Source organism: Chrysochloris asiatica, unplaced genomic scaffold (genome assembly GCF_000296735.1).
Source record: "Chrysochloris asiatica unplaced genomic scaffold, ChrAsi1.0 scaffold00017, whole genome shotgun sequence".
Taxonomy (NCBI): Eukaryota; Metazoa; Chordata; class Mammalia; order Afrosoricida; family Chrysochloridae; genus Chrysochloris; species Chrysochloris asiatica.
This window is the reverse complement of record NW_006408535.1, coordinates 2,408,734-2,416,707: the sequence shown is the minus strand read 5'-3', so window position 1 is coordinate 2,416,707 and position 7,974 is coordinate 2,408,734.

Here is a 7,974-nt window from a genome sequence, read left to right as displayed (position 1 = left end):
TCTTCTGCTCTTTTAGCAAGGTTCTATCATCTATATATTGCAGGTTGTTAAAGATTCTTTCTCCAATCCTGATGCTACGTTTTTCTTCATATATTCCAGATTGTTGGATTATGTTCTCAGCATACAGATTGACTAAGTATGATAAAAGAATATAACCCTGGTGCACACTTTTCCTGATTTTAATTCATTTAATACACTAAATACATTCAGTGTATCGCATTGGGTAAATCTGCTGCAAGAGACCTCTTAAAGGTCTTAAAAAGAAATATGTCACCTCAAAGAGTATGATAAACCATGATATTTTCAATTACTTCATATGCTTGGGAAAGATAGACAATTAATGATGAAGACTGAAAATGAATTGATGCATTTAAATGATGATGATGCCAACGAAAGTTGCATAAGCCATGCACTGCAGAATAAAAAATACACCTAAGTCTTGAAAGATGTTTAGACAGATTGCTTCTTAGAAGCTGGGAGGGTGACACTTCATCTTATGTACTTCATACATAGTATCAGGAGGGACCCATTGTTGAAAAAGGACATCATGCTTGTTAAATCAGAGTGTCAGCTAAAAAGAGAAAGCCCTCAATGAGTTGGACTGACACGGTGACTGCAAAATGAGTTCAAACATAGCAACAACTAGGAGGATGGCACAGTAATGGACAGGGTTGTGAAACTCCACAATGTCTGACAACAACAACAAAACCACAGCTTCAGCAAATCTTGTTGAGATGTAATAAGATTATAAAATAATTTTAATTAGTATTCACTTTAATAAGCATTCTTGCAGTGTATTTGTGTTAATTGAAGGAATTACTTTTATAATCATTGCTGCTAACTTTCTGGATTCATTATTCTTAGAATACATTACCAACATGATTTCAGCTCTGTCATGGCCATATGAATGATTTATCAGAAGTTTGCTTTTATTTTCCACAGTGAGCTGTGCCTAGAAATTCACTGGAGATTGGCAAGTAGAAGGACAAAGCAGGTAAGGGGAAACTAATTGTTACCTTGGAACTACCATTTGAACAATATTAAAGACCTTTGCTTCATAAAAAAGAATTTGGTATGTGCACTGAGACCAATTTTCTTTTAAAGCTCAGCAGTTCGAAACTACCAGCTGCTCCGCGGGAGAAAGATGAGGCTTTCTACTCCCGTAAAGATTTACACCCTCGGAAACCCTGTACAGGGTCGTTATGGGTCGGAACCGACTCGATGGCATTTAACATACATAGGAAAACATCGTTTTTTCATTCAACCAATTGTATCTTTTATTGTAATGATTACAATCTCCTCCACGCACTACTGAGTAACAGTATTTGGCTCTATTTCCTCATTATATATATATATAATACACACACACACACACACACACAAACACCACCAACACACACAGGAATATAAAATAACTAAAGGGCACATTTTGCAAGCCAGCCTCCTGCCTGCCAGCACACAGCCTTTCTTTTTCCATGAGTCTAGAATCCTCAACTACTCTATCTCTCTAGGCCATCATCTGGGCCTCCATCTCTGGTGTCATTGCTTCTCTGGTTAGGATCCCATTTTCTGTTCATGTTCTTTTCTCTTGATGGTCCAAGAGTCCTCTGTTCCTAAAATGTAAGACTCACTACTCCCCCCATTTTGTTATACAACTTATACCTTTAATGTTGTGACAATTTCAGTGAGTAATGGTAACACTTATTCACTAGTCTCATGTCTTTATTTGCAATAAAAGCAAAGTTAAAAAAAAAAAAAAGAGGACAATAAATGCTGATGAGGATGTGAAGGACCCTCCAGCATTGCTGGTGGGAATGCAAAATTGTTCAACCACTCTGGAAAACAGTATGACACTTCCTCAGAAAGTTGGAAATAGAAATACCTTATGATCCTGAAATTCCTCTACTTGGTATTTATCCATAAGAAATCCAGGCCAGAACACAAGTGAATATATGCATACTAATGTGTATTGCAGCACTATTCACAACAGAAAAAGATTGAGGCAGCCTAAGTGCCCGTCAGTATAAGAATGGATAAACAAACTTTGGCACATACAGACAATGGAATGTTATGTTACCTTGAGGAATAACAAGGAGGGTGAAAGCCACCACATAACATGGATGAACCTTGAGGACATTATGCTGAGTGAAATTAGTCCATCACAAAAGGACAAATATTGCATAAGACCGTTATTGTAAAAGCTTAATAAAAGGTACCCATATTGAAAGGGGATAACTAAGCAAATTCTTTATTGGTTATTGGTCAGGGAAGGAGAGATGAGGATGGTAGAGCACAGGGTAGGGGATAGACATATCATAGTTCAAGTGTTGGGAGGGCAATACACAAGAATGGAGATGGAAAAACAACGTAGATGGGGACACTTCAGCAGGCTTGCATGGGCTAAATGGGGCAGAGGTAAATAGATTTGTATGCTTAATCTTGGAACAATAGCATTCTGTGATACAGGGATTGAGGCACAGTCTGAATAGGTAAAAGAGGGGAAATAATGTTAAGATGCTTGACTATCTTATGAATATTGGTTTCTCTTGTCTACTATTGTAAAATAAACACTTGAGTGGGATAGAAAGGAATATCAGAAAACATTATTATAGAAAGATTGTAAGGCTGTGTTCAGCCTATAACTGATTGGAATACCTAAAAGGGAATAACTAGAACTTGCCCAGCGAAATTGTCTTCTTGCAGAGCCTTTGTTGTGTATAGGACCTTAGGTGGAGTGCTGAGCTCCATCCAGAACCTTCTGAGATGGGACTTTCCCACTTGAAAGGACAAGCAGACCAGCCTGGAACAGCTATAGGAACAGAGGACCCTACCTGAAAAAAAGACCAGTAGGAAAAATCAAAAACAAAATGGCAGTCTGATTGGCTACAACAAAAACAAGCAAGTTGTTCACCAGGGAGCCATCAAGGCAAGAAATCAAGTCCCTTCAGAACAAACCATCTCCATGACTGAACCTCAAAGGGAACACATGAGCAGGCATGTAAGCTTGCTGGCTACCACACTGGCCTACTGGTGAGTGGAAGAGGAGGAAAGGCAACAATGAAGATATGGACTTAGTTCAACCATGTTCCATAGACTCTTGTTGACCTGGAGATGAGAGAGAAGAGGAAAGGCTGGTTGGTCTGAAGTATCATGAGACCTGGGGACTCCTGAGCCCATGGACAAGGACATTGGCACAGAGGGCTAGAACTGAGAGTGAAGTGTTCAGCTGATATGAAGTGAGGATAGACACACAAGAAGGCCCAAACCTGAAGATAGTACCCATTTGACCTAGCTTCAATGACCTGATGATCAGAACTAAACTAAAGGAGGATAAAAAATTTTTTTTATAAAGAAAACAAGTGTAAATTATACTAATGGTCTAAGGTAAAGTGCAGGGAATTTGATCAAGAGAAGGAAATGAAAATATTAGCATATTATTTTTATGTTATTTATCTTTGTATGTTTCTTTTTTATATACATTTCACTTATGATTATTACTGAAAATAATTTCCAGTGTTTATTATTATTGGTATGAAATGACATATAATGGACATGACATGATTTTATCAACAGACACAGAAAAACAAAAATTCTTTGTAAGAAAGAAATCACATATTTTCAATTACATTGACAATTTTGGATGCTTGCCTATAAGGTATTTTTCATACCTACAGCAAAAATTAATATAATTTAAAATAGAATAATTAACAATATAACAAAATAATTCTCTAAAGTGATATTTGGAGGACCAAAAATTAAACTACTACTGTTGTTGCTATATGCCATCAAGTAAGTTCTGATCATAACTATCCTGTATAGGGTTTCCAAGGAACAGATTGTGGATTTGAACCACTGACATTGAGGTTAGCAGTCCAGTGCTTACCCTTCTGTGCCACACCAGGATTCCAAATTATTAATAGATCATCTTTAATGTGTTTGTGAGTTTTAAGTCTAAAATATGATTAAGATTAGAAAAAAAAATACAAGCATTGAAAAACATTCTTTTAAACACTTTAAAAAATAAGCCTTTAAGTGGTAGGAAATTTGAGTGCAACTTCAAGTATCATTATTGACATTGTTGTTAGGTTCTGCCAAGTTGGTTCTGATTCATGGAGTCTCTGTGCACAAAAGAAGAAAACACTGCCCAGTCCTGTGCCATCCTCATAATTGTAGCTACGCTTGAGTCTATTGCTGCTGTCACTGTGTAAATATATCTCGCTGAGAGTCTTACCCTTTATCGCTGACCCTCCACTTTACCAAGCATAATGTCCTTCTCCAGTGACTGTGCCCTCCTGATAGCATGTCTGTAGCATGAGAGACAACATCTCATCATCCTGCCTTCTAAGGAGCACTATGGCTATACTTCTCCCAACACAAACTTGTTTATTCTTCTGGCAGTCCATGGGACTTTTAACATTCTTCTCCAACACCATAATGCAACTGCATCAATTCCTCTATGGTCTTCATTATTCATTATCCGACTTTCACAGGCATATGAGGCAGTTGAAAATATCATGATTTGGATCAGACACCTTAGTCTTCAAACTGAAATTTTTGCTCTTGAAAACTTTAAGGAGGTCTTGTGCAGCAGATTTGCCTGATGTAACACATCATTTGATATATTGATTTCTGCTTCCATGAGTGCTGATTGCAGATCCAAACAAAATGAAGTCTTTGACTGCTTCAATCTTTTCTGCATTTAACATGATGTTATTTATATGTCCTGTTATGACAATTTTTGTTTTCTTTACATTGAGGTGCAACCCATACTGAAGGCTGTAGTTTTGTTGTTGTTGTTTTTATCTTAATCAGTAAATATTTAAATCCTCTTTGCTTTCAGCATGAAAGGTTGTATCACCTGCATATTGCAATTTGTTAATGAGTCTATCCCTAGTCCTGATGCTACATTTTTCTTTGTATGATCCAGTTTCTCAGACTGTTTGCTCAGCATACAGATTGAATAAGTATGGTAAAAGAATACACCCCCCACACACACCTTTCCTGATTTGAAAACATTCAGAATCCTCTTGTTCTAGTCTCAGAACTGTCTCTTGGTCTATGTGCAGGTTCCTCCTGAGCACAATCAGTTATTCTGGAATAACGTATTCTACACAGTGCTATTCATAACTTGTCATGATACACACAGTCGAAAGCACATAGTCAATAAAGCACAAATAAACTTCTTTCTGGTATTCTCTGCTTTCAATGATTGACCTTTCAACTATATAATATTACTCCATTTTGCTTTAGACAAAGTCCTAAGAAGCTAATTTTCAATCATATGAAAATATATTATTACAAATTTTAAATAAAAAGAATAATAATTGAGAAGACATTACAAATATGCTGCCAACAGCTTTACCAATAAAGTTTGATATGAAGTGGGCTGGTGAGGAGGCCAGCATTTCATAAAATTCTGGATATGCCTAGATGATTAAAATGAAAACTTCTAATAGTAAGAATGAAAAATATCATGGGAGTTGTATTTTTTATAGACAAAATATTTGTTTTAGGAGACTGACTACTAAAATTTGCTTCTTTCCTACTTTCATATCTGTATATACACACTCCTCACTTAAAAACATGGTTGAACTCATAATACCATGTCATAATATGATAATTGGCATTATGTAAACATGGAGTCTAACCACATCAGATCACAAAGTGGAGGATGATTACATGATTACATAACTGTCAGATTATATCTTTTCATAATTGCTAAACCACTGAGAATCATGTCTCAATCAAGTTGCCACATAACCTTAACCATCATTTCCAATGGTACTCTTGCCTAGTACCTTAGCATTTATTACTTCAAGAATACATCTTTAATATGAAAAACAGTAGGAGAGTAGAATTTTTACTATTGTCACAAACGTGAAATATCAGATAATGTGATAGCTAACAAGTGATGAATATGTATACATAGAGATTATAAAAATCATTAGTACTATATATTTGTAAAACGTGATACCAACTCTCTTTGACTGGACCTTAAAGAAAAAAAAGCTGTTATAATTTTCAATATCATCAACATGCAATTAATGTATGTTTAAGCTATTAAATGATCGTTCTCCCCATTTATGTATGCTTTTGTTGTTTTTTAATTAGTTTCTGTTGTAAAAATGGGATACCAATTCTTATGTAAACTAAAAAGAACCTCAAGGAGTTAAGTGTGGAATGGAACCTTCTACCTACTTTTTCTTTCTCTAACCACAGTACATTAAAGTACTTTTACTTTTATCATAAATGAATGGCATTTATGATAAAATATATAACTTCTTTAGTGACTTGCTATGCTACTTTCACAATAATACTACATAAATGGGGGTGGATGAGGCATCAGTAGAAAATAGGCTTTAATAATTATTTACTAAAATTAAAAATATTTAAAACTTATTATTTATCCAACAACTAATTTGATATATTTCAAATGGTAGCTATGCCTTCCTTGATGATTGTAAAATAAGTTTGAATTGAATAATCATATGGTTTTCTATCTTGGGTACAACAAATTGAAGAGGTCTAGCATCAAGTTCATTGTCAAAAAGAACATTTCAAGTTCTATCTTGAATTGCTTTGCTATCTATGGCAGGATAATATCCATATGCTCACAAGGAAAATTGGGAGTTCTGTGAATCTGTAGGATAAGCACTGGGCTGCTAATCATAAGATCAGTGGTTCAAGCCTACCAGTCACTCTTTGGGAGGAAGATTAGGCTTTCTGCTTCTGTAAAGGTTGACAGCCTGGATCATTACCAGTCAGAACAAGCTTGATGACACTTAACAACAACAACAGCAATAAGAAAGTCCGATGAATATGGGTATTATTCAGATTTACACACCAACCACTAAAGTAAAAGATGATGAAATTGATTAATTCTACCAACCGACTCCATGGCACACCACTACCGCTACCACCACCTTCTTCACTTGGAAGTTGATTAAACATGCAATCAAGATACGTTGGTAATTACTGGTAATTGGAATGCAAAAGTTGGAAACAGAGAAGAATGAGTAGTTTGAAAATATGTCCTTGTTGAGTTGATAGAAATGATGCTAGAGACCACATTTTAGCAGTTTGCTATACCAGTGACTTAATTGCAGATGCCATTTTTCAATAGCATAAAAGGCAAGTATATATATGCACATCACCAGATGGAATACACAGGACTCAAACTGGCTATATCTGTGGAAGGAGACCATGAAGAAGTTCAACATCATAAGACAAAACAAGGCCAGGGACAGATGGTAGAACAGATCATCAATTGATCATAAACAAAGTAAGGCTGAAACTAAAGAAAATTAAAACAAGTTCATGAGAGTTAAAATACTATCCCAAATATATCTCACCTGAATGTAGAGACTATCTTAAGAATAGAGTTGATGCATTAGACACTAAGGACTGAAGACCAGAAGAGTTGTGGGATGGCATCAAGAACATTATATATGAAAAAAACAAGGTCATTCAAAAGACAGGCAAAGAAAAGACAAAAGTAGATGTCAGATGTGGTGGTTGTGGTGGTGATGTGCTGTGGAGTCAGTTCTGACTCATAGCGACCCTGTACAGGGTTTCCAAGGCTGTAAATCTTTACGGAAGCAGAAAGCCTCATCTCTCTCCCATGGAACTGCTGGTAGTTTTGAACTAAGCTGACCTTGAGTTTCACAGCCCAACTCGTAACCACTATGCTAAGAGACTCTGAAACTTGTTCTTGAGGGTAGAAAAGCTAAAGAAACCAGAAGAAATGAGGAAGTAAAAGAGCAGAACCGAAAATTTCAAAGAGTAGATGGAAAAGACAAAGTAAAATATAGTAAAGAAATATGCCAAAAACTGAAGTTAGAATATCAAAATGCTTTGCATTTATCAAGGTAAATAACTGAAGAAAAAATTCAATCCTCAATCTCAAATAGTGAAGGATCCTATGGATAAAACATTAAATGATGCAGGAAGTATCAAAAATAGTTGGAAGGAGTG